Below are 27,778 nucleotides of genomic sequence, written 5' to 3' on the forward strand. Positions count from 1 at the left end.
AGAGCAGCTGGGACATGTTTGGGGGCTGGTCTCCCTCTCTTCATGCCCTGAGTTTCCAGTTCATCGTGAAGTTTGAGAAGTCCAGGGGTAGGTTTGGTACAGGTAAGGGGGTCCTGCCTAAGTGTAGGAGGTCTCCACCTGTGTGACCCATCCCTTGCAGGGCACAGGGTGAGTGTTGGCAGGAATGGGGCGGGGGGGGGGGGACCGTTTTTCTCTGTCCATCATTTCTGGGGCTAGCTCCTTTGCCTACGTCCATGGGGTCCCTCCTCTCCTCAGAGCCACATGGAGGGGTCTAGATGGTTGTTTTTCTCTTATCTAGTGTTGTGCCCAGAATCTTCAATGGCCAAATAGGTTTTTTTTATAATATCATGGTGAGAAATTATTTCTTCTGTGAGCTTTCTGAGGGGTGTGTGTGTGTGTGTGTGTGTGTGTGTGCATATGTGGGTCCCTCACAGGCTCAGCACCGTGCTGGACACCCAGACCTTGCTGGACAAAGGTTTAAGGGAGGAATCCTGCTTCCCCTGCTCTGGTATCACATGCCAGATAAAGTCTGGAGCAAATAAACTGCAAAGCTTCAGTGAATAAAAAAAAAAAAAAAAAATGTGTAGAAAAGCAGCAGGAAATAGAGTCAAGACTCCAGATTTATTTTTTGGAGAAATTGGAATCTAGATGTGTTCTAACATTTTTTAAAAAAGTGTTTTGTCCTTTCAGCTGAAGCATAGCCTATTTGAGTGTCCCCACCCAGAGGGGTTTTTGTTTGTTTGTTTGTTTGTTTGTTTGTTTTGACAGAGTGCCTGCCAATCAATCAGCATAGGAGGAAGAAAAGTTGGAGTCAGGAGGAAGCCAGATAATTGCCAAGAATTTGTTTTGTTGTTCTGCTTTGTTTCATTTCATTTCACAAGTTCCTGGATGGGTGTGTCTGCCGCCCAGTCTGTCTCCCTGACAGGTACATAGTCCTTCATTCTTTTTTTTTTTTTTGAAGTATTGCAAATAGTAGTACATATGTCTCCTTTTTTGTTCCCCATTGACCTCCCCCTGGCCTCCTCTACCCCCCAGTACATGCCTTTACCTGCCCCCCCCCCCCAGTGTCTTGTATCCATTGGTTATGCTTATATGCATGGGTACAAGTCCTTCGGTTGATCTCTTACAGCATGGCCCCCCCCCCCCTTCCCCGCAACCTCTCCTGCCTTCCCGCTGTAGTTTGACAGTCTGTTCAATGCTTCTTTGCCTCTGTATCTATTTTTCCCCATTTCTTTCCTTTAAAAAATCTTGCCTCTGCAGACTAGAAATAAACATAATAACAAAAAATGTTTGAGTCCCAATTTCCATGTCCAACAGTTCTGAGTCCCCGTTTCAATGTCAAACAGTTCCTTATGTGTGCATGTCAGCAATGATATCTGGATGGTGGGCACATGGTAGTAATGCAGGTCCGACCCTCTCTGGTTTGGTCCTAGGCAACCTGCTGCGACGCACAGCTGCTGACTGCTAGCGTGGCAAGGCATCGTCAGCGTCTTCCATCTCTGGACTGTTTCTCCTCTTGTCTTCGTGGTTGGAGCAGACCTGTCAATTCCTCTCTGTTGCAGGAATCCACATGGTCTTGGAGTTGTTTTCTGAAAATATACAAACATATTCTCGACCAAAAGTTAATAAAGGAATCTTTTCTATATAATTGATTTGGGATCCTTTTTATTTTTGCCCAAACTACTTTCCTTTGTCTTATTTAGACACCATGTGTGTTTTTCATGGGTGTCTTGCTGTTAGCATTACAAATGAAAATTAATTTTGTAAAGTAAACATTTTCTAGATATAATTTACTTATAGGATATTTTTCCTTACATGATATTACCCTACTATCCCCCCTTTTTTTGATTAATGGAGGCTTTTGTAAATTTCATAATGCAGTCTTGATAACTTTAAATTTTAATTTTTTGCACAGAAATATGACTGCTTTAGGTTCATTGCATGTTTAGGAATTTTACCATGAGATGAACTACCAATAGAAATTTTAGTTACTACTTTAGGAACAGCTTTTTGTCCAGTACAATTAAATTTTCTTAAATATTCACTTATTTCAATTAGCCTATTTAAATTAATCTGAAAACTTGATTATTATTTTACTGTCAAATTTAATACTCTACCAACAATCTTAGTTTACCCTGTAAATATTAGTGGAAAGGATTATTTGCATTCTTGAGTAGGCCCTGAGCATTCCTGGTACTAGGCTGGATTTAGATATAGGGCAGCTGCTGTCGGCCAAGTCTCTGTCTGTTACCTGGGTCCCAATCTGAGCTGGGCATGGGAAGCAAAGCAGCCATGGGGGCAGGAGACCTCCCTGAGACGGTGTGAGGGTTCAGGCCCCTGCAAGGTTGGGGGGGGTGAGGGTCTGTGCCCCACCTCTGTTGACCCCCAAGTTCTCTCCTGCTGGCCCCTCTGCGACTGTTAGGCCTTCATTCTTTCTTGCTGCTGACTGTTCAGGAAATCTACCCTTGACCCCCCTTTCAGGAGGTCCTGGCTGCTCCTCCGAGTCCAACCAAGAGAAGACAGGGGGCGCTCTCGCCTCATGAGCAGATTTTCTCATCCTGGGAACCTTCCTGGTGAATCCCCCTTCCCTGCAGGGGTTGCAGGCCTGCACATCACCAAGAGGCAGAAGGGTCCCTTACCGGGAGAGGGGAGCCCCTGAGGTAGGCTGCGAATTAAGTTAGTATTTGAAAAACCTTGTGCTCGGGTTTAAAAAATAACAGAGAAATAAGGCTGCATTTTTTTCTATGGGAAAAAAAAAAAAAGAAATATCTGTAACATCCCAACATTGACAACGAGGCTGCATGGTGGAGGACTGGGCCACTCCTGCTGCCCCAGGGGGTGCCCATCAGCTCCATGGGGCGGGGCGGGGGGGGGGTGCGGGTACCCAAATGGGTGAAATCAGACCTCCACCTTCCCTGCAGAACCTGCAGGCAGACTGTCATCAGGTTCCTCACGTGCTGGGAGGGACCTGCAGGACCTGCCCCCAGGGTGCCCTTCTTCCACAGAAGGACTCTGACGGGGAGCTGCAACAGGAGCTGCTTGTGGGTTGAGGACTGCATCCTGTCCCATCGCCCTCCCTCATTGACCATGTGAGCTCCCCTAAGGCCACGACTACCTTTCTCAGCGCCTTACCCAGAACTGGGGGGGCAAAAGCACTTTGTAAGTGGCCAGCTCCTCTGCAGGCGCCACCACAGCAACCTTTTCCTCTGACCTCGGCCTTCAGGGCACAGGCTTCCTCGCCTTCCCTTCCTTCTCTAACCTCTCCCCTCCCTGTCCACCGCCTTGGCACTGGCTCGCTGGACAGGCCTCTGCTTCTGGGAGCTGCACACCAGCATGCGTGCATTTACTTACGGGCACACACACAAGAAAACACCTGGTTAGACGCCACGGAGAACCCGTCACACAGTCCCCTAGGGGCTTGCAATGGGGCCGTTGACATTATCTCCTTATAATTACATTTTCCCCTGAAACAATTCTCAGTGAAATGTCTGTTTGGCAAGGTACCGAGTAAAAGCCAATCCGACCTAGAAAATGACAGGAACACTTTTAATCCTTCCAACTTAACCTTTTCATCCTGACTTAACCTTCCCCTTCTGACATAAGTGAAGACATGCGGGCTCTTCACCGTTATGGTTTCAGGGGATTGGAGGTGTGGCCAGGGAGAATTTAGGAGAGTTTAGCTCCCCTTGGAGTTGAGCTCAGCCTTGTTCTTGGCCCCGTTGGAGCACACAGACTCCACCGCACGGGCTGGACCTCCTCTTGACCGCTGTTAGGGCCTGGCCAGTCTTTATGCCGGCTTACTGGGTGCCAGGCCCCCACTGGCACTTGGCACATTTGTGGGGTTTTGTTAGGTGACCCTGGGACACCAGCACAGCCTCAGGGAATGATGCTGCGGATGGCCTTGTTCACCTGGGCCATTCACTCACCCTTCTTCAAGCTGACCCAGTGCCAGCTTGGGCGGGCAGCACCTCTCCCCACGGTGGTGCTGTGCTGAAGGAGCAGGGCACTTTGATGGTCACAGGGAGCAGGGTGCGGGGGCCTGGGCTGCTGAGCTGGAGCCCCACGCTGCCCGGCTAATGGGGGTCTCAGCAGGGGGAGGGGTGGGGAAGGGTGCCTGCACATCTCCTGCCTCGTGTCACCCACAGCTGCTGACACCAGGGCCCTTTCCTGGGATCTCGGGGGCATTAAATAAACCAGTGCTTTATTCAGTGCTGTGGGGACTGACTGGAACAGATGTGGTGAGGAGAAAGCATTCCAGTTTGCCTCATTTTTTCATCCCTACTGAGTGTGTAGTGTAAGAAATAAAAGTATTTTCTTTGACTTCCACACTGCCATGAGATGAGAAGGTCATTTGGGAAATGTACTGGAAAAGAGAATTCCAGCCACTTCCCCCAAGATCAGTGTGTGTGTGTTGAGTATGTGAGCCTGCACCCAAGTGCCTGCACAGATTAAGGACAAGAAGTAAAGGGAATAAAAATCTCTGTTGGAGCCTCAAAGAAGCCCAGTGATACCCATTCAATTCCAGGCTCCTTGTAAACAGTGTTTGATCCACAAGGATCTTTCTCTCCACTGGGGAGTAAACCTCAATCAATAGAGCTGATCAAGGCACCAGCCACTAATGACTGCCTTTTTCTGATCGTAAATACGATGTTCATGTTCATATCAGCACACTTAGAAAATATAGAACAATATAAGGAGTATCAGAACCACCTAGAATCCAACAGGCATAAATAACCGCTGTGATCCATTGGTGTATTTTCGGGCAAGGCTCAGTAATTGATGGCCCCTTGGTCAAATCTAGCCCGCTGCCTGGTTTTACAAGTTCTGTGAAGTTGTATTAGAACGTGTCCACATTTGTTTACTTATCGTCTAGAACTCTAGACTCTAGGGCCGTGTTCTGGCTTCAGTGGTGGAGCTGAGTCATGACAGGTACTGCACGACAACCCCAGCTTCGGACAGTTTTGTGTGTGTGTGTGTGTGTGTGTGTGTGTGTGTGTGTGTGTGTGTGTACACCCATGAGTGTGCATGCCTATGGCAGACCCATTGAGTTGACAGGTTCAGTGTGTCTTAGCAAGGGCACTCCAAGAAGAACCCATTTCAGAGTTTCTGGGGACATGAGCTGCGTTTGGCCATGCTGACTGTGAGATAGGAGCCTGGGAGAGAGCGGGGGTGGAAATGGGGGCGTGAGGAGGGTGGTCTGGGTGGAGGAGGGTCTTGGTAAACCTTGGAAGCTGTGGGCATGAGTGACCACTGAAGTTCAGAGTGAAAGCAAAGACCAGCGATGGGCTATGGGGAACGTGGTGTGATGCGCTGTTCTTGGTTGGGGGAGGGGAGGAGGACTAGAGAGAAAGGAAACGAGGGTCCCACGTCCCTGGAGGAGAGTGTTACCAGCAGTCACAAATGCTTCAGAGAAGGCAACGGAACTAAGGAGTGTGAAGGGGCCATTGGAAAGTTGGCAGGTGGTTGGTGAGTCGTGTAATCCCACAGGCTACAGAGAAACACAGGCCAGAGAAGGGTGGGGAGGGGGCACACAGATGTTCTGGAAGATAATAGGTGTTTCCTGTAATAAAAAGTGACCTAACAATTTTGTACACATATGCAATACTAGCTAGTGGAAAGTTCTTTTTTCCCCATTATTTAAATACAAGTCCAAGTAAAATCTTTTCTGTGATTTATAGGTTTTTTTTGAATAAAGATACTGCTTCATACATATAAGACATTTTAACATGGTATTATTCACTAATTTATGTAAATGTTATGTTGCCTCAGTGTTCATATAAATAAAATCTATATTTTTAATTACCACAATGAATCACAGATCCTGGGGAGAGGAATTATAATATGAATAATTTTTAAAATCAATAGTTGCAACCCAATTTTATCTGATTTGTATTTTAGCATGTCAGCTGGCTTGAAGAGATGCATATATTAAGCATCTTAAAGTTTAGGTAGCAAATGCTTACTTTTAAAAAGGCTTAGAAAATAACTTAGTTTAGAATTTAATGAAACATTTCTCTCCATTTAAAATTAACTAGAACTGGATGCCAATATTTTGGATGTCATATGGTTTAGGGCCAACTAGTTAGGCAGTTGTGTGATTTTTTAACTGTCCCATCATTTTTCTTAGGTCAAGTGTTAGAGGACTAGCAGGTTTTTATTAATCATGCCCAACCTCACAGGACCAAGTAGAGTATCTTGGGGGTGACTCTGAGAGAAGAGGAGTGTGAGGGGCCAAATGTCTCTACTTGTGGAAAGAGCTTTGTGGGGATGGAGATGGGGCGGCAAAGCCATGCTGACCCATCACATCACCCCACCCCACCCATCCCACCCCAGGCTCCCAGGGAGTGAGGATGCTCAGGAGGGGGCTGGGCCCCTCCTCCAGGCTGTGCTCCCTCCTCGCTCCACAGAAGAGCCTTGTGAGGACGCTGGGCGGGCCTGCCAGGCCTGGGTCCCCTGGAGCAGTAGGGGTGCTCTCCGGACCCCAGAGGCAGGGAGGCTTTGCAGGAGGGGGGTGCCCACGGGGTCTCCAGCCCAGCCCAGAGATCAGACTCCTCAGGGGTGTCATGGCAGAGTCTCCAACACCACCAGCTGAGAAAGTTGAGGCTGCCAAGAGCTGACCCTGGCCCAGCCTGCTGCCCCATCCAGGGAGCTGCCCAGCCCCGGAATCATTAGAGGTAGAGAAAACCCAGAGACAGTGTGACAGCCCTGGTCCTCCCTTCCCAGAGCGGTGGAAATGGCCCAGACACTGCCTAACTTGTTTTTGGCTACGGTCAGATATTTGGGTGTGAATCTCCAGCCCAGGAATCTGTGTGCCAAAATGCATAGCACCCGCCAGTCGGAGTCGTGCCTCTGCTGGAGCTGTGATCCTGACTAAATTTATCCTGAGTTTCCTGCTGTGCCAGATCTATCTCGACTTTGAACTTTAAGAACAGCTCCTTGGGTTATGCAACTGCACCTCACGGATGTGAGCCGAAGGCAGTGACAGAAATCATGCACACGGACAGAAGGGCTTTCTTCCTGCTCCAGGCAGCTGGTGTCTGGCTGCAGGCAGGATAGGGCGCGGGGGGTCCTCTCCCCGCTCCAGCCTCTCTCTGAGGCAGGCCCTACACTATGGGCTGTTCCTCTTCCCACATCCCCTCCACCCCAACAAAACTTACCCCTCTGGGGTCATTGCTTCAGGGCTCTGCAAGGGGCCAGAGGCAGGTTGATGGGAATGAATTGCAGGTAAGATGTGAGCTACGTGAGAAAGCCAGGTGGTCAGCGTTCCACCCTGGCCACTCATTTCACTCACCTGGGACACTCATAAAACATCGCGGCTGGGCCCAAGCCCACAGATTAGGATTTGGTTGGGTGGAGTCTAGCCTGGATGCCAATATTTTAAAGCTCTCTTGGTGTTTTTGAGGTGGGGCCGGAGCTGAGCTCCACTGATGGGAGGCATTACTTTCCCAGGCAACATTTGTGCATGCACAGAAGCCTCGGAGCCTTCACTGCTAGTCTGCAAACCAAGGAGCTTGGTTTATATTATCTCCTCAGGATGCACAGGGCCCGTCAGTCCCAAACATTGGGTCTGCTAATCCAATGTTTCATGATCTTGGTGTTTGAATGTTGTGGGATTCCGAACAGTGCTTGAGGCCACAAAAGCTGCCCCAAATGGCACTAAAATTTTGGTTGTGTCATACCTACATCCACCCATAAGCCTACAGGGACATTTCTGAATCCCTGCTGAGCTCATTTAGTCATTGTTTCTTATTTCCCTGGTCATCACACAGCTCCATGCATTTTCACATACTGAACACCCCCCGTAATTAACCATTATCCAGAGCAAGACATAGAGCTTTCCATCCCCTAGAATCCCCCCTTGTACAGTAAGTCCTCAGCACCATAGATGGTTCATGGAACTGCAGCGAAATGATGGATAATGAAACCAGTTTTGCCCTAGGCTAATTGACAGAAACCAGAGTGAAGTTCCTAGGGTGTCTTATCAATTTAGAACAAAATGACATTGAACAAAACGACGTTATTTGAGGACCTGCTGTATTTTTTTAAGTCACCACTCCTGTCCCCCAAGAGTAATGTCTGGCTCAGCCTTTATCACCATAGACTGGCTTTGCCTGGTCTTGACCTTGACATAGATGGCGACCCACAGGTCCTTCTCTTTTCTATAAAGCTTCTTTCACTTAACCAGGACTTTGAAATGTATCCATGGTGTTACAGACATCAGCAGTTCATTCTTTTTCATCACTGTGTGCTACGGACGGAATGCTTGTATCCCCCCAATATTCATATGTTGAATCCTGAATCTCCAATGTGATGGCATCAGGAGGTGGGGCCTTTGGGAGATGATTAAGTCAAAAGGGTGGAGTCCCCATGACAGGGATCAGTGCCCTGAAATGGGGATGGAGAGACCAAGTTCTCTCTCTGCTCTTCGCCTTTTCAGGACATAGGGAGAAGCGGCCCATTCACAAACCAGGAGGTGGGTCCTCACCAGACTCTGATCTGCTAGAGCCTTGATCTTAGACTTCAAGCCTCAGGAACTGTGAAAAATAAGTGTTTAAGCCACCCAGGCTGTGGTATTCCATTATAGCAGCCTGAACTAAGACATTATCACATTCCATTGTCTGAATATACCAGAATAATTTTATCCTTTCTCCTGATGTATACTTGAGTTGTTTCTAGTTTGGGGTATTTTAAACCTGCTGGGAAGATTCCCATATTTCTCTCTAATTTTTAGCAAATAGTCTTAACTTGGATTTGCTTCATCAAACCTTTGAAATGCTGGTCTGGACACTCAGGAGGAAGATTGTAAGGAAAATGGGCCCACAATAAATCTGCTTACTTTTGATGCAATGTGAACAATGAGTCATGATCACTGCATTCAGTTTTAATTGAGTTGTTTGGTTTTAAAGATGTGCTTGGCCACTGCTGCACTACCTAAAACATGGGCAGGTGGGGTTTGCACTGGGTAGAAGTAGTTTGCATTGCTGTGGCTTGTCCCCAATCCTCCTGTCCTGGGAGGTGAGTGGGATGAAGCCAAAAGTGATGGGTCAGATGGGGTGGAAGCAGAGGCTACGATACATTGCTGGAACTCATAAGCATCATGGAGGTGCATCCCACAGCACCCAAGGGCAACCCCACACACTCTGAATTGTGTTTCCTGCTCAAGCTTGATATTGCCTTCTGCACAAAAAATGACATGAGTGTTTACAGATGAGTTTAGAAAACTATAGTTAAGGCCAATGACTACATTTTCTAAAGTTTCTCTGGGTTTATAGCTGCACTGGGAAAAAGTGGACTGGCCTTAACTCCAATTCACAACCACTTATTTCACACAAGAAATAGGTGAAAACTTTGTCAGATGCCAGAGAGGAGCTGTCTTATTATGCACCCCTAACTTCCCACTCCCTCTATCACCAGCCATTGGTGCACCTGTTCCCCGGAGAGAAGGGAAGAAGGCCAGCATCATGCTGGTGGATTGCATGCTCCCTGCAATGGCGGGCAGGTGTGGGAAGCTGTGGGTACCCTGTGTGCCAAGATTGGCATCTCCTGCCCTTCGCATGTGACCCAATTGGATTGAAATTATTTCTCCACTTCAACCTATCACATCTGGCTTGGTACAACTGACGCTGCATTTATAACCTGCCAATTACCTCAGGTGGATGTGATTTTCCCCACTTTTTCACTCCTAAAGCACATGGCCATCATTTCTGCATCACACCAGTTGTTACTGTCCTCAGGGGTGACAGTCTTCTCTCTGCTTCCTGGTGTGGCCACAGGAGGGCAGTACACTCTACTTGTTATGAGAGTGGGCGCTGGAGGCAGATTTCCTGGGTGCAAACCCCTGCATCGGCTCTCACCAACTGTATGGAGGGCAAGTTAACACTCCCATCTGTAAAACAGGGCAGATCTTGGCAACAACTTTGAGTTTTTGAGTATTAAATGAGTCCTTACATGTAAATTAATTAATATGACCAAAGCACTTAGAGCACACCGAGTACTCAATAATGGTAGCTGCTACTTTTATTACTAGTTTAACTGAATTAATAAAATGCAGCATTCAGAACATATTATCCTTTAAATACATGTTATTATTATTATTTTTACTTGATTGTCAGCTCCTTGGTGATAGAGATTGTGTCTTGCCTAGGAGGTCGCTGAGAGCGTTTTTAGTGAAAGGGCCTCCATCCCCAGGGAAAAATGTCTCAGGGCACTTTGTAAAAGCTGGTTGGGCTTCCAGATCTACAGGGATCTTAATCATAAACGGTGACAGCCAAGGTTTGAGGCTGAGACAGCCCGCTGTCTGAGGGTCTCCAGGGGTGGGTGTGCTCACCTACAGGCCTGCCTATTTGGGGTTTCCTGGAAGAAATGCAAAACTCTGACCCCCATGGAGAGGGATCTTGAGGAAGGAAGGGAGAGAGGATAGGGAGTCACAGTGGGACACAGATGGAAACTGGAAACTCAATGCAACTGCCGCGATGCCCTGTGCTTGAACCGCCCTCTGAGGCTGGTGAGTGGAGGAAACCGAGCTTCCGGTTTCACCTTCCACGTGACTCATCACTGATGCTCGAAGTGTATCTGCTGGGTAAATGAATGGGCATCTCAGGCTGCTAGGGGTCGGCCCTTCCCTGACTACTGCAAACCCAAATGAGTCTCTCCTGCTGCTTGCCCTCGATTGAGGGTGGTCTCAGGCAGAAACCTGAGGGTAGTGGCAGTGCCAGGCCGGACGGCAGAGCCTGGCTGTGAGCATGACACTCTGCCCAGAGGCAGCGTCAGCTGCAGGACAGCTGTCCTCGTGCCAAGGAATTGAGTTTCCACAGTGAGATAAACCGAGTTATGGAGAACAATGTGATTAGAAGAAAGACATCATCTGTCTTGCAGTCCCAGGACATGATAGGCTCACTGGTCAGGACTTTTTAAACAAAGAAATAATAATAAAAGAAATCCTTAAAAAAACAAACTTAGAAATGTTTATAAAATATTTATAAGATGCAGGGCCTTTTCATACGCAAGGATTTATTAACAATTTTTATTCCAGGAAGGGCTATTTTTGGAACCAATGAAATTATTCTGAAGGATTAATTATTGTGATTTAATTATATTTTTTTTGAAGGGGGGCTTGCAAAAAGCGTTTTGAACTTTTAAAAAAAAGAAAGAGAGATAGAAACATCAATGATGAGAGAGAATCATTGATTGGCTGCCTCCTGCCCCACACTGGTCATTGAGTCCGCAACCCAGGCATGTGCCCTGACCAGGAATCAAACGGTGACCTCCTGGTTCATAGGTCAATGCTGAACCACTAAGCAACTCTAGCTGGGCTGCATTTAATGAGTTTTTAAAAAATGGAGACATAAAACATTACAAAATAATCATGGTCAGCACAGACAACATAATGGAAGGACAAGAGCTGGGGATCTGTCCGTTTGTGGATGGTTGTATGTCTGTCCACTCATCCTGAGTCCAGCTGGGTCTCAACAACCATCTAAAAACACACATCAGGTAACCTGTAAACATTATTTATTTAATCCTTACCTAAAGATATGTTTATTGATTTTTAGAGAGAGAGGAAAAGAGAGAAACATTAATGTGAGAGAGAAACTTTGACCTCAGATCGAACCCACAACCTGGGTGTGTGCCTTGTTCAGGAATCAAACCTGCAACCTTTTGGTGTATGGGGCAACACTCCAACCAACTGAGCCACACCAGCCAGGGCAAAGTGAAAGATTTTAACATAAAATTATACAATCTTAGTGTGTGAAGGGCTTTCAGATTACTTAGTCTGACATCAAGGATTACCCATGGGGAAACTGAGGCTCAGAAGAAATGATGCTAACAAGGTCTTATTGTTCTAGTGACACAGATTTGTTCCCCCAAAAGTCACTGCCTGGATACATTGAAAATTATAGGTATGGGTCAGGAAAAAGTTCTGAGAAATGAGGAATACTTGGGAGTGTGGGATAAATGGGAGCTTTGAGATAATTTATTTTCTAAATAACAACATTGAAACTGCTCAGCTCTAGCCTTCCAAATGCTAAGCCAGAGACCAAAATCAGTCTTGGCTGGTGCTTCTTAACGCCCTCCCCGGGAACTTTTGGGGACGTAGGGACCTAGATTATTAATAAGTGATGGCATTGCTTCCAGCAAAAAGGGAGCGGCATGGGGTGGGTAGTCAATTAATTTCTATACACACTAAGTTAAGAACGTTAGTTTTTTTTAAGCTGTGGGACTTTCAGATTCTTTAGTATGCCAGTGTGCAGTGTTTCCCAAGGTCATTTAATCAGGGTGCCCTTTCTGGACTGTTATAGGGCAGTGCTCCACAGAATATAGGTCAGGTGGTAAAAAGATGTCAGGAGCGGAACTATACAGGCATGAAATGAAAATGATCAAGTTGCATGTAATATACAGCAGAACATTGAATCTTTGCAACAGCTCCTCCAGATACCAGATTACAGGTGAGGAAACCAAGGCACAGAAGTCCCTCAGGGCTCATCAACGGTGGCTGCCACTAAGCGGCGGTCAGGCTCAGCTCCAGAGCCCAAGTTGCCAAGTCCTGGCCTCTGTGGACGCCATCGGCTCCCAGGCCTGCCTCTCTGATTCTGGAGGTCAGTGTTTCCTCACCTCCTGTCTCTGCATCTTTATTCTCTCCACTCTGGACATTGCAATTTCTCCAGTGACTCACACAGCAGCCACCTCATGCTAGTGCCTCTTCTTCTTGTTCTCGGTTAATACCTTCTCACCCTTCAGGTGTCAGCCGAAGGTCACTTCCTTGGGACGCCTTTCCCTTTTCCATCCATCAGACAAAGTCACCGTCTTCTGTGCTCACCACCATGCCACTCCTCATAGGGCTCATACACTTCCCTCCACAGCAGGCAGGGGGCAGTGTACACACATGGTGCCACAGGCAGGGGCTCAGCACAGCAAAGATGAGTCTCCCTGCTACTGGCTAGTCTCTCACATTTACGACAGTGCAGAAGACTGGCCAATGCACTTGCTGGGTGCTGGCTCTGTATGTTGAATAGTTGACACATACTTCATGTTTATGATGGTGTGTGGCTTAAAAAAACTAACGTTCTTAACTTAGTGTGTATAGAAATTAATTGACTACCCACCCCATGCCGCTCCTTTTTTGCTGGAAGCAATGCCATCACTTATTAATAATCTAGGTCCCTACATCCCCAAAAGTTCCCGGGGAGGGCGTTAAGAAGCACTGCTGTAATTAGTACCTTGGAACATAGCTTTGTTATTTGAAAACAGATATGTACATTTGTATGTGTGTTCTCCATTTGGAAGAGATAGACTGGCTTGCCTTGATCTTTACTGTTGGTGGTATTTTAAGATACATATTTTGATTATCTGGCTCTCATATAGTCAGAAGAAAAACAAACACCAGCACCCTCTTATTAACACAGCTGATGAAATTTACTTCTTTCTATTAACAACTTTTAAAAGTGGCACTCTTATAGAATGAAAGGGTTGTCACTTATTGCTAGCTTTATTTGCTGCTATGCTATCTTTCTCTAAGGAGTGTCAAGTTAGTATTTCACCTGCTTCTCTGAGAAAACCAAAATAATCACATTGACCCCTACCCGCAGGGAGTGTGAGCCATAATGAGCAAAGCTGAGCGACAAACACTTTGCAGGTGCCAGATGCTACCTAAATGCTAAATTATTAATTGCTACCATATACCCCTCCTCCATTGTGAACTCTCTCTGGCAATGGTAATTTTAAGATGGGAGCTTTTCTTCATATGGCATAGGGAAAGCTCAAAATCGAAATCGAGCTTGTAAATGTTTTTATATTTGAAAAGGGTCTTTATAGGATAATATGGCAAGTTGTTTCACTCACACATTGAAACCAGAACTATGAGGTTATCAAATGTCCACATTCTTTGCAAGTGTTGACACTTTTGTCTGTCATTTTGCAATGATGGACTCCCTCATTGCTAGTCACTGACCAATTATCAGAACCTAATGGAAAGTGCATTGACGATGCATGCCTATTGGAGGAATAGACCCAAGATTCCTAAATGGGGGTCTTCTAGAAGAATGGGATCCATCCTTGACCTTGGGGAGTGGAGATGGGCATCTTATAAAACTCACCCTTGAAAAAGAGGTTGTCTATACTCTTAGACTTGCCAGTCCTCGACATGTCTTGGAATTGGAAGCCTTCCCTCACCACTAAGCAGGTGAGCAGTGTGTGAATCGCTGACCCCACTATGAGCAACAGCTACATTTGGCCCTAACCCATTCACTTCTGCTCTTGGCTGCAGGCCAAGCCCATGCCCACATGTGTCCCTGGCTCAAGGAGCTGAGATGAGGTCTTTCTGAGCCACTTCAGATGGTTCCTCCTGAGGACATGAACTGGGCACCATTCTTAGAGAAATGATGACTCCTTGGCTAGTCGATCCATTGTAACTGAGTGAGGACCTTAACAACAGAGTTTCTGTCTGGTAGCAGGGTCAACTAAAGAACCTTGGAACTGCGAGAACCTTGGGTTAGGCCTCAGGACTTCTGAGATAAACATTGGGCTCATTTAGGTATACAGGTATGTATCTAGGTACATACACACATATACACACACTTTATATATATATATTTATGTTTATATATGTACATATACTAGTATGTGTGTATATGTATGTACTAGAGGCCTGGTGCACAAAATTTGTGCATGGCGGGGGGGGGGTGTCCCTCAGCCCAGCCTGCACCCTCTCCAATCTGGGACCCCTTGAGGGATGTCTGACCGCCCATTTAGGCCCGATCCCACCAGGATAGGGCCTAAATGGGTGGTCAGACATCCCTCCCACAATCCAGGACTGCTGGCTCCCAACCACTTGCCTGCCTCTGCCTGATTGCCCCTAACGCTTCTGCCTGCCAGCCTGATCACCCCCTAACCACTCCACTGCCAGCCTGATTGATGCCTAACTGCTCACTGGCTGGCCCGAATAACCCTAACTGCCCTCCCCTGCTGGCCTGGTCACCCCTAACTGCCCTCCCCTGACAGTCTGGTCGCCCCCAACTGCCCTCCCCTGCTGGCCTGGTCACCCCTAACTGCCCTCCCCTGCTGGCCTGGTCCCCCCCAACAGCCCTCCCCTGCTGGCCTGGTCTCCCCCAACTGCCCTCCTCTGTTGGCCTCGTCACCCCTAACTGCCATCCCTGCTGGCCTGATCGCTCATAACTGCCCTCCTCTGCAGACCTGGTCTCCCCAACTGCCCTCCTCTGCTGGCCCGGTCACCCCTAACTGCCCTCCCCTGCTGGCCTGATCGCCCACAACTGCCCTCCCCTGCAGGCCTGGCTGCCCCCCACCCCCAGCTGCCCTCCCCTGAAACCTGGTTCCCCCTTACTGCCCTCCCCTGCAGGCCTGGTCCCCCACAACTGCCCTCCCTGCTGGCCTGATAGCTCACAACTGCCCTCCCCTGCTGGCCTGGTCCCCCCAAACTGCCCTCCCCTGCAGGTCTGGGTCCCCCCCCAACTGTCCTCCCCTCCAAGCCTGGTCCCCCCAAACTGCCCTCCCCTGCCGGACTGGTCCCCCCCAAGGCCCTCCCCTGCAGGCCTGGTCACCCCCAACTGACCTCCCCTGCTGGCCTGGTCACCCCTAACTGCCTTCCCCTGCAGGCCTGCCCCCCCAAACTGCCTTCCCCTGCAGGCCTGGTCCCCCCAAACTGCCCTTCCCTGCTGGCCTGGTCTCCCCCAACTGCCCTCCTCTGCTGGCCTGATCACCCACAACTGCCCTCCCCTGCAGGCCTGGTCCCCCCAACTGCCCTCCCCTGCAGGCCTGGTCCCCCCAACTGCCCTCCCCTGCAGGCCTGGGTCACCCCCAACTGCCCTCCCTTGCTGGCCTGGTCTCCCCCAACTGCCCACAACTGCCCTCCCCTGCCAGCCATCTTGTGGTGGCCATCTTGTGTCCACATGGGGGCAGCCATCTTGTGTCTTGGAGTGACGGTCAATTTGCACATTACTTTTTTATTATATAGGATATGTTTGTGATATGTGTGTGTGTATATATATATATAAACCATATCTATGTAAATGACCCTATTAAAAATTTGCAGCTAGAACACCTAAATGCAGAGAAATTATAAAATTAACAATTTATTAAATTTTGAATGTTTAAAATTTATTTCAACTGTTAAGTAAAAAAAGTTATATGGTTTTACTCTGACATTCTAGGTCTTGATTAAAGGTTTAATAAAAAATTGTAATTTTGTGCTCTGACCCAGGCACAGGTGTGCTGGAGCCAGCTCCCATTAGGTAGTTCACCAGAGCCACTGTGACCACCTTCCCAACTCCATGCTCAGTAACAGAAAGTCAGTAGCTTGAAATCTGATATAGTAGCAGTATTTACACCACGGCAATCAGCAAAAGCTATAAACCAGGTCCTTTCCAATCCCAGGAGAGCTCTTTGTTAAACATTTACCAGCTCACCACTGCTTCTAACACTGTTACAGCCTGGAGGCTATAACTTCTCTATATAATACCTGGAAATCTCATTGAGGAAGATGGTGGCGATCATCAAGTGGTATTAGGAGCACCTGCAGCCGAAGGGGTCATTCTAACCCATCGGACACCTTGTCTGAGATCCAGAGGAGGCTGCTGGCATAGACTCTTCTTTTCACAGGTCCAGCACTGCAGTGCCAGTGCTGGGGACATTTGGAACACATATGTGTGTTATCTCATGTTTCCCAGCCCCTTTTCAGAGCCCGAATGGCAGTGTGAAAGCACATGCTTTAGTACCTGATGGGAAAAGGAAATAGGAAATAGGAAAATATAGCCCTATATGCTCCTTTGAGCCTCACAGGGGCTGTGGCATGTAACCTTCCTATCTCACTCTGTGGCTGAGCTGCCAATGCAGGTACAAGCTTTCTGATAAATAAAATGGAGCTGACACCTCCTCTAGAGGCTCACATCTGGGATGCAGGGCTGTCTCGGGAGTGCATTTACCAATGGGTATATAGACGCTTCCCTTTCCTGACATCAGAATTCAGTAGTACAAACAAATGGGAGTTCATTTGTTTAAGGAGGAACTCACTAATGAGTCTTAAAAGGATTTTATAATGCACTCTTGACTGCATAACCATTGTTTGCAGGGTTTTTTTTTTGTTTTTGTACAGCTTTATTGAAGTAGAGTTTACGTAATACACACCTCATCACTGTAAGAATGTAAGTTCAGTGGTTTTTAGTAATGTACAGTTGGGCAACCATCACCACAACCAGTTCACTTTTCATCACCCTAAAGCATTTCCTTCTGAGCATTTACAGTGACCCTCTGCTCCACTCCCAGCCCCAGTCAGCTCCAGATCTTTTGGTTTCCATGTTTTTGTCTTTTCTAGAAATTTCCACATAAGTGAAGTAATATACAATGTACTCTCTCATGTCTAGCTTTATTCACTTTGAATAATGGTTTGAGATTAATCCAGGTTGTTGCCTGTATCTTCGTCTGTTTCTTTTGGCTGCTGAGTAGAATTCCATTGCACAGATATACCCCTTTTTGCTAATTTGCCTATTGATGGGCATTTAGATGGTTTCCAGTTTAGGGGTATAAAGAACGCTGCTGCTGTGAACATTTGTGCAAAAGTCTTTGTGTGGACATGTGTTTTCATTTAGGTACCTAGGAGTAGAATGGCTGGGTATAAGTAGATTAGTATAAGTTTAATTTTTAAAGAAACTGTTCAACTGCTTTCCAAAGTAGCCACACCATTTTACATCCCCCAGCACTCCCCCTCCCAACCCCCCCGCAAGGGATGAGGTTCCTAGTTCTCCACATCCTTGCTTACACTAGTACTGTTAGTCTTTTTTATTAGAGTTATTCTACTGGGGATATAGCAACATCTCTCTCCAACTAGGATGTTTTCATTCTGGTGTCAGTGCTTTTCAGCCAAAGGCCACCAGGAGTGCACTACCGGTTAACAAGTTGGATTTATTATTCATGATGGTGAGGGAGACTCACTCTACGAGGAACAATGAGCAGCTCAATGTGAGGATGCTCAAAAGAACTTGGTGTAGGATTTGGGCTTTGGGTGGTGATTTGGGGGAAGATGTAAGGAAGCAGGTGTTTGCTCTGGATTGGATGCTGTCACAAAGCAGGGAAGTTCTATGGTTGGGGGTCTCCGTACTTGTTATCTATGGGCAAGGCAGACTGGAGTGAGGACAAAGTTGTAATTGGTACAATAGTGATCAATCATTTTGGCTGAGTGGGGAGAGTTAGGTATTCTGTGGGTGTCACAGGGACCTCTTGTCTGTGCCTATACAAAATTATGCAGGGGGCTTGCTTGGTTTCACTTTCTTGCTCTCAGAGTAAACTTGTCTGAGGTTACTATTCTGAGAGATTATGTCCGAAAGGAAAATGACATACTTTGATGTCAGGGGATGCCGTCAGTTTTTCCTTTCTCACCTGCCTACCTCCTCACTGAACCCAATGGTTAGTCATATCCTTGACTCCATGTGTGTGTAGGTGTGTGCATGTACGTGTATGTGTGTGTACATGAATGTCTACTAGTACAGGGGCTGCAAAAGGGAAAGAAAGAAGGACTTGTTTCATGTCTCATGTAAACTACCAGGAGACAAAACTTCACACCTCTCCCCATTCCACGGACACGTGATCACTCTTTTATGCCATCAGCTCTGGACATACGCAATTTTCTTATGTGCGTTCTCCACAAATCATGTTTTCTTATTCCCTCATCACCTACTTTCCCTCTTCTGTCCTGTTTTGCTGCCTCCCTTGTGGGCTATCTCAACAGGAAGGAATGTTATGTGGTTTCAATGCATCTTTTTTAGTGGCACTGATTAGCTCCAAATGTGACTTAAAAATCATCTGTGATAGACGGTTATGTAAGATCATGGCTCCCCAGTTCTTTTGGAAGCAACTTAAAATGCCCAGAAACATATGAGAGTTCAACCAAGGCCATGAAGCCTGGGAGGGAATTGGAGATATATGAGGAGGCATCACTGGGAGGTGCTATTTCTCCACCAGGGCTAAGTGTGGCCGAGCCATCAGCCTCTTAGTTCTAGTTAATTTTTCTTCTCTCTGTTCATAAATGTGCTACATTGTTTATGCTCCATGAAGAATTATTGCAACGCTCGCCTGGTGGCTTATTACTGCCTGTTATTTTTCTTCTTCGTCATACCTTGCTTCAGATGTCTGAGCCGATCTCTTTATCTCAGCAGTGGTACCTCACTAATGTTATTCCTCCAGGAGTTTATTTTGAAGGAAGCTGCTTTCTCCTTATCTTTTTGTATTTATTAAAGTTACACAGCAGTTTATAACTGGTTAAGATTGCATTTTCTCATGGATAGTGGTATAAGTGGGGTTGAAACTCCTGGTTAGACCCACTCCTTCCTCAACAACATCAAACTTAAAATATCTTTGAAATATATTGTGTGGCAAGGCATTTACTGCTCAGTGAATACCCTTATGACACTCAATTTTCCCAGCCCCTTAAATTTAGGTAGGGTTATGTGACAGGTTCTGAACCATGGGCCAAGATTATAAGCATCACTTCTGGACTTTTAAGCACTTAAGAGAGGATGTATGAGCCTACACTCTCTCTTCCACTGAGGCAGTGAGCTGAAAACCCTGGGACCCAGATGGTGTAGCTCTGAGAAGCAATTCACCTGGACCTCTGAACCACTGTTTGGAAGCAGGAGTCCCTAGAAATCAACAAAATTATAGAAGACTTTGTGAGGAAGACAAGTAACCCTTATATACAAAACCACTGAGATTTCTAGATTACTTTGTTACTATAGCATAACCTACCCTATTCTGACTTCACAAAGCATTCAAATGCTAGCAAATGCTATGCTTACAATCTATATAATAAAGAGGTAATATGCTAATTGGTCCTAACGGTGTTACAGTCACGACCAGGCTGCGGGAACTTGCGCCACCGGGACATGAGGCTGCCTCAGGGGGTGGCCCCCCTGGCGGAGGAGTGTGCAGGCCGTGGTGCTGCCCGGTCCGGAGTGGGTGTCAGGACAGGGGTGGGGCCTCGGCTGAGAGCTCTCAGCACTCCTGTGCCAGGGTCTGAAGGTGCAGAGAGGAAGGGAGAGCACATAGGCAGTTAGGGGGTTTAGGCCAGGAGGTGAGAGCAGATAGGCAGTTAGGGGGTTTAGGCCAGGAAGGGAGAGCAGATAGGCACTTAGGGGATCAGGCCAGGAGGTGAGAGCAGATAGGCAGTTAGGGGGTTTAGGCCAGAAGAGGAGAACAGTTAGGTAGTTAGGGGCATCAGACCAGGAGGGGAGAGCAGTTAGGGCCATCAGGCCGGCAGGGGAGCAGTTAGGGGCATCAGGCAGGCAGGTAAGTGCTTAGGAGCCAGTGGTTCTGGATTGTGAGAGGGATCCCAGATTGGAGAGGGTGCAGGCCAGGCTGAGGGATCCCCCCTCCCCCCACCGCACAAAGTTTGTGCACCAGGTCACTAGTAAATAATAAGGATCTAATATACAAATAAAAGAGGTAATCAACAATTTAATAGCTTTTTAAAAAGCCTGAATCCTGGTGCTTAAAAAATGGAATTTGTGAAATTTCTAGGAAGGAGCGTTATAGGGAGAATAAAGGACTAGCTGTGAGTGATATTGTTTAATTTCATGTCAAAAGCCTTCATTTTTGTTTCATTGATATAGTTTCCAAACATAATTAGAGTAATTTTTATGTTTTCTCTCATAAGTAGAAATGACAGGAAAAATATTCTCCATAGACAAGAACACTAAAATAGGAAAAGGAAGTCATTTTCCACTAAAGTATAAGAAAATGATTACCTTAGGAGGAAATACTGTGGGTGTGACTAGTACCAGAAGAGAAAAAAAACCTCCATCCATTCATGATTCTATCTATGATTCATGAATCTTCCAAGAGCGTAGAGATGCTGAAGGAAGTTTAAATTGAACATTTCTCTTTATTAACCTCTAGGGGTTGCCACCACGCACTGCAGCTTGGTATTCTGTAACTTAACTTTTACAGATATTTCTATAGTTCTTGCACATTTTTCTGTTAGATGCATACCTTGAGACTGGGACCTTCTTTTCCCGATTATACTTTCTAATTGCTTATTACTAGTACATAGAAAATTGTCTTGGGGAATTTGTGCTAGCTGCTGTAGGAAACAGCTAGCATTTCAGTACTTTAACACTAGGATGTTTTGTTTCTTGTTGGACAATGGATGCAAGTTGGTCCATTTTCATCTGAGCCTTGATTTTAAGCCAAGTTCTTTCCATTCCAATCATGCAAGGCTGAGGGTTTCTGGACTCTGTTGCCTATGATTACTGCTTGCACACTAGGCCCTCCTTTTCTGCACTCATCTCTTTATTATAATTGCTTTCCAAGAGAAGCTATAGCCAGTACACTCTACTAACATCCTTTGTTCATCTTCCTCTTTAGAACTAAGATGCACTGGCATGTGGTTTGCCTTCCAACAAATAAAAGCCAAGATTTTAATCAAATATATTGCCACAAGGTAATGTTGATCCACTCTTCCAGTCTTAAGTATCAATGTTCTTGCCATTCGACTGCTATCATAATGCTATATATTTTAGATTTTATTATTTTTTAATTGTAAATACCCCCTTTCAAGTTATTAAGTTTTGTCCTAGGGTAATGAATGTGAGCTGATGCAGCAAACAATTTAAGCATCTCAGTGGTCTCCACATTGAAGCTGTACTTCTTTCACATGTCATAAACCTAATGGATTTGTTCTGCTTTGGAATGTGTTTTTCCTTTGTCATCTCTAGAAATTTGGAGCAACATTGAGGGGAGAGAGCTGTATTGTGTTCTGTGTGGTACCTTGATCCAATGCACTCCTGTGAATTGGATTTGATCACCTTTAAAGTGTGATGCCCAGAACGGAACTCTGTGCTCCTGGCCCCACCAGCGTTTGAGTCCTTGGACATAGAGTGTGAGGCAGGTCGTGTATCTACAGCTCCAACCTTACCAGTGTGAGCCTGAAATCACTATGTCTGGATGCCTGTGCCCTTGGTAACTGGTGTTCCCAGCTGAAATGGGAAGCCTTGGGAAACCTGACAGACAAGCTTCCTCTTCCTCGAAAACATCGCTTTAGTTGGAAAAATGAGACTGTTCTAATCTTCTTGGCTTCTCAATTCAGTTCTGTGGTGCAAGAAGAGCCTGAGACTGACCCCAGCTGTCCCCACTGGGGGTGTGGCCATGGCCTTGTGCCCTAGGTGGAAGCAGCCCCTGACCCAGGCTCCTGCGAATCCCCCAGGGTATCCCGTGCTCCTGTGGCCTCTGACTGCACATCCTATCCCACTGCCTTGTGGCCCCTGCCCTTCTGAGCTGCTCATATCCTGTCCTTTGGAGACAGGGGCTCAGTATGGCTTTCTGAGGGCATATTGGCTACAGCTCTTTCTTTTCTTCAGAGGAAAGCATCTTAGAGGAGCTGCTGTACCCTGGGCTCACGGCCACTCCTGCTCCTTCTTCTTCAACTCACTCCTCTGGAGGCCTTGAAACTGAGGTGTGGGGTTCTGTCCCCTCTGGGCTGATAATCGTCCAGGATGTTGAAGCTCTTGTTAAAAGGCAATGTTCCTGGAGAAGGAAGGAGACAGGTGAAGCCATTCCTTCCCATTAGCACTTCAGCTCAAATTTATTCTTTCTATGAATAACATGATGATGTAAATTGGTACTGATTAAGCTGGGCACACAGGGAGGCCTCCTTCATGCACAGAGAGGATTCCCTTAATTGAATTTTGCATATAACCCAAGGTTACTCCTTCAGTGACTGACTTGTGAGGGCCTTCAGGGTAAGGCTCTGAAATAACAAGAACTCCTGGCAGATGGGGAGGTGGGTTGAGGGACTATGCCAAAGGGGTTGACTCCAGAGCACACTACGGAGATGTCTTGGTTGCTTCTGAGTTTTATTTCCAAGGGCCATTGAGACCATGATGAAGTGCCCTCTGATAACACATCCCGCTTGCAGGTACTCTGGGTGAGGGGCATCCACAGTTGATTCTATATCACGTCAAAGCCTTAAGACACCATTCAACACAACGGCATTAGACCGTCTTCATGGGGCTACCTACGATTCTTTTCCACAAGAGGAAACATCACAGCGTCACCACTGCTGACATGATTGCTCCAGCCGAGTTCGCTGGTGCTAACTGGCAACATGGGGCGGGTCTGCTCAGTCACCTCTCCCTCCTGTTTACTGTAGGAGGTGTTGTCTGTGTGTCACCTGGGAGGGGCGATCTTCTGCATCCCCATTCACAGAACAAACCAAAACTCAGGCTAGCTCTCAGAAGATTGTGATAGAATGTTCCTTCTCACTTTTTCAGAACCCTAGAAGTTTACTGTGGTAAAGACTAGCACTTCATGGAAGACAGGGTATAAAAACACAGGCACGGAGTATATTTTTATGTAAATCAGCAGAAGATAGAGAGCTTGTCTTGCTTTCATGTGGTTCCTCCAAGAGATGTTTTGAAAAAAGAAAAGCAAAAGACCAGTCAGAAGAGTGATGGCTATCAGTAAAAGTGAAAAGAAAAATTAAAACAACCTGCTAACTGCTGGGCTTGAAAAAAAAAAAAGTAACAAATCCAAGGAACATTTGTATGTGTTATTTTACATTTGATCATATTTCCTCCTGAGGTTTCATGAATATATATATATATATATATATATACATATATATATATATATATATATATCTCATATTTTCCAGCCTCGTTGCTGGTCAGTGAGCTTCTTTTCAGTGTCAGAACTCTCCCTCAGTTTATTATTTTTTTGCTTTGGAGATCAAAGCAGAGTTACAGGATTGAAACTCCTAGTACCTTCAGCCTATCTGAGTGAGAAATAAATTGTTTTTGTATTAAGTCACTGAGATTTTAGGGCACAGCCTGTCCTAGTCTGACCCAGACACTTTCTAAGCTTGTGTGTGTGTGTGTGTGTGTGTGTGTGTGTGTGTGTGTGTGTGTAAAGTAAATTTGAAGACCTGTATGCTAGAGCCCAGCCAGAGCCACCTCATAAAATGATTCTTATGCTGAGTAAAAACCAGTTTGCCATGTCTTCACTAGCTGATTCTGATTTCTAGTTATTTTTTGATTCATTGTGTGTTTTTTCTTATGAGCTGAATTTTATGAGTATTATTACAGGCTCTTCCTGCGTCTTTTGGAAGGCATCAAAAAATGCTTTCTTACTCTGCTCTCTGGAGGTTGGTCACACCAGTTGTGGAGTCCTCTCTTGCTTTAATCTGCCTTGGATCCCTTCTTTGGAGAAGTGTCATCCTAACCCTTGTGTCCCATGGAACTGGCATTCACACCCTCTCCCCCCACGTATTGAGTTGAGTATTTGATAGGATGGGAAAATACAATTATAGCATCTACAGTGTTTACTCTGGGTGGATATTTTATTAAAGTCACGCAGCTTGGAGCACCTCTCTAGACTTTCCCTGGAATTGGATGGAAAGGAGTGGCTCTTGATCTAGTCATGTAGCCTATAAACATGTGGCCTCACTGTCAGAAGCAATCTTCCCAACCATGTGGACATTATTTCATTGTAGTGAGAGCCAATGGGATCAACACACAGGTGGAACAGACAGCAGAGCACAGAGGCAGAAAGGATGGTCAGGGTGTCCTGACAGCATTGCTTTAGTCTCCAGATCCGGCCTCTTGGAAATTCACCATAGAATTCCCCCCTTAGGACATTTCTGTCCCTTGCCAGGAATCCTGACATTTATGGCAATATTCCAGGGGTGTCGGCATACAAGTTCTCCCTACCATTGGCTGCTATTAAGGCGGTTACCAAGAGTCAGGAAAAGATGAAGCCAATTCTAAACAAAAGAGAAGAGAAAAATGGTTCTTTTGAGAAGAGAAAAGAAAACATTCAGAAGAGAAAAATGGATTTTTTTGATCACTTAAGCTCCTTTTTATATTTTGAGGGGTATTTAGTCAGCACATCTTAGCTTTTGCACTGATTACACCTGTTGGGTATTGAGTGCAGGTGATATTTGCTTGCCTTTGAGTCTTTGTTAGCAAAGACCTGGCATAAGTAGCTTAAACATCTTATTTCTATTTAGATCTTATTTCTCAAATTTGTTCCAAAAATAGCCTTCTGAGGCTCTCTTTCTTCTCTTTGGACTATTTGTGGATCCCTTGAAATGGATGGAGATGCTTCCACATTGTCATGTGATGAGGAAGTTGTAGTATGTGGCCTCATGCAGGTGCTATGAGCTCCTGAAATTCTCTGACCATCTCAGAGAAACTTGGCACCTGCCAAGTTACTGGTCCCTGGGCTGTTCCAGTGCTAGAAAATCTTCTTCAAGAGGATGTAGCAAAATCCTTTTTACAAATTGCCAAAGCTCCAGAGGCACTGCCTTCTCTGATCAGTCTCATCGGTAGCTAATATTTTACGGTGACAGTACACTAGGTCTGAAATTCAATTTCCTGGTTCTCAGATGCAAGAGTATAAAGACACAAGTGCTGCTAGGTGAGACCCAGATGCATTTGGCCATGAGCAATTCTTTGATGAGTTAAAAAGAATGGTCTGAACAGGCGTCATGTAGAGAAAGCTGAAGTGCATGGAGCTAGTGAACTGTCTCTTCTAAAAGGTAACACTGTTGAACACACTGTTACTAAAGACTTAAAACATCATAATTTGGTGTTCCTTAGATATTTCTAAGTGCTTTGTATGGTTACATTTGCTTGTAATATGAAGAGAGATTTGTCCATGACCATTTTACAATCCTGATATCCCATCTGTCTTGACCGGATCCTATGTCTCATCTTTAAATTATTGCAAACCTTCCTGACATCACTGGCATATTTCACGCTGCTCACTGGGTGGCTCTTTGCCCCCACTGCCTGCCAAGGGAAGGTTTTAGACATATAAATCATTAACTCTCGCTCTCCATGGAATCGTAGCATTTAGAGCTGGAAAGGGTCTTAAGGAATAGTGTCAGAGCTGCTTCCTAATTCACAGGTGACAGAAAGAACACCCCGAGGAGGGAAGACATTTGTTGAAGGCCCCAGTGTTTCCCCGGGCAGAGGATGCAAAGAAAAAGGAAAATGAAGAGGGCAGGTGTGTGCACCAGTGTTTACAGTGAGGCAGGGACAACAGTAGCAGGAGGTTGGCCTGTCTCTGTCTGTCCTGGGCCTTGGCTGAGTGGTACTGTGAGGTGGCAGGACTAGGGTCCTTCCCACCACCATGTCAGTGTGCCCTGATGAGTGAGCATCAGCTAGCTGAAGTTAGGATGGGCTGGGGGTTGCTAATATAAGTTTAGGGGCCTTGGATCCCAAAGCAGCAATGCTCATGCACCTCCACCCACCTCAGCTTTCTGCTGCTTATGGGGGGTGCTGTGCTGCACAACCAAAAGCTGGAACCCAAAGTCTGAGTATAAAAGAAAAGTATCCAGTTTCACCAGTGTGGGCACAGGTGGTGGCTGCTCATGTCCAACCATTAAGTAAATATGGAAATAGTTCAATAAAAATAAAGATGTGCTTTCTTCCCCTTCAGTGGTACTCCTCTCCTCAGTGTTAACAAATATTAATGGTTATACTTACATTTGAAAAGCAGTTGTTTTTCTGAGGTGACTATCCTCAGCATGTAGGGTCTCAGGACAGTGCCCTATTGGCTCTGTGTGGTTTGCCCCAGTCATTTCTCTGTAGCTGAGTCAGAGTATGAAAATGGTGTGAGATATGGAAATGCATTGGAGTTCAGCTCAGACCTAGACCTATGTAATCTTAGAGAACTTGTTTGCCCTTCTGGGCCCTACTTTCTCAATATAAATGGGTACAAAAACACCAACCTCATCTGTACACCCATGTTCATAGCAGCATTAGTCACAATGGGCAAAAGGTAGAAGCAACCCAAGTGTCCATTGACAGATGGATTAAAAAATGTGAACTTTCTACACAAAGAAATATTATTCAACATGAAAATGGAAGGAAATTCTGGCATATATTGAAGTATGAAAAATCCTTGAAGCTATTGTGCTAAGTGAAATACACCAGTCACAAAAAGACCAATACTGTAAGAGTCCATTTATATGAGGTGCCTACAGTGACTACATTCAATAGAGATAGGGTGTAGAATGGTGGGTTCCAGGGACTTTGGAAAGGGGGCAGGGCATTAGTACTTAATGGGTGCAGAGTTTTAGTTGGGGAAAGGGGAAAGGTCCAGGAGATGGGTTGCTCAACAATGTGAATATACTTAACACCAAAATAAGGAAGAGAATCCGCTTTCTCCGGTGGTGCCCTCCAGTGCCCTTTATTGACAAAGCTCAGCATCATGCCTGCTGGTGAAGAAGATTTGCAGGGTCCACATCCAGCACCACAGGCAGGTGTGAAGGGGTGCACTTAAGGCAGTGTATTAACTCATGCCACAGCTAGTTTAGTGCTGGGATAACTAAGCCTGCCCCCCAAAAGGGACTTGCATTGTTACCAGAGGAGAGTGTAAACATGACAAATAAGGGAACACATGTGCGGGTGGTGATGAGTGCTTAGAAGAAACTTATACCAGGGAGGGGTCAGGAGTGTATATATGGAGAGTTCCATGTATATTCCTGTGGAGGTCAGGGAAAAACTCATGGAAAAAAATACCTGATAGGATGGGGCAAGGGGGAGACACATGTACAAAGGCCTTGAGGTGGACATACTGCTGGAATCTGAAGAAAAGCAAGAAGGCCAGTGTGATCTGTACGCAGTGAACACAGCAGAGAGGAGGGCAAAGAAGTAGCATGTGTGAAGGTATGCAAGTATACCTGTGTGTACATGTGAGTACATGCATGTGTGAGTGTGCATGTATGGGAATGTGCATGTGTGTGTGTGTG

The sequence above is a fragment of the Plecotus auritus genome (genome assembly GCF_963455305.1).
Source record: "Plecotus auritus genome assembly, chromosome: 7".
Taxonomy (NCBI): Eukaryota; Metazoa; Chordata; class Mammalia; order Chiroptera; family Vespertilionidae; genus Plecotus; species Plecotus auritus.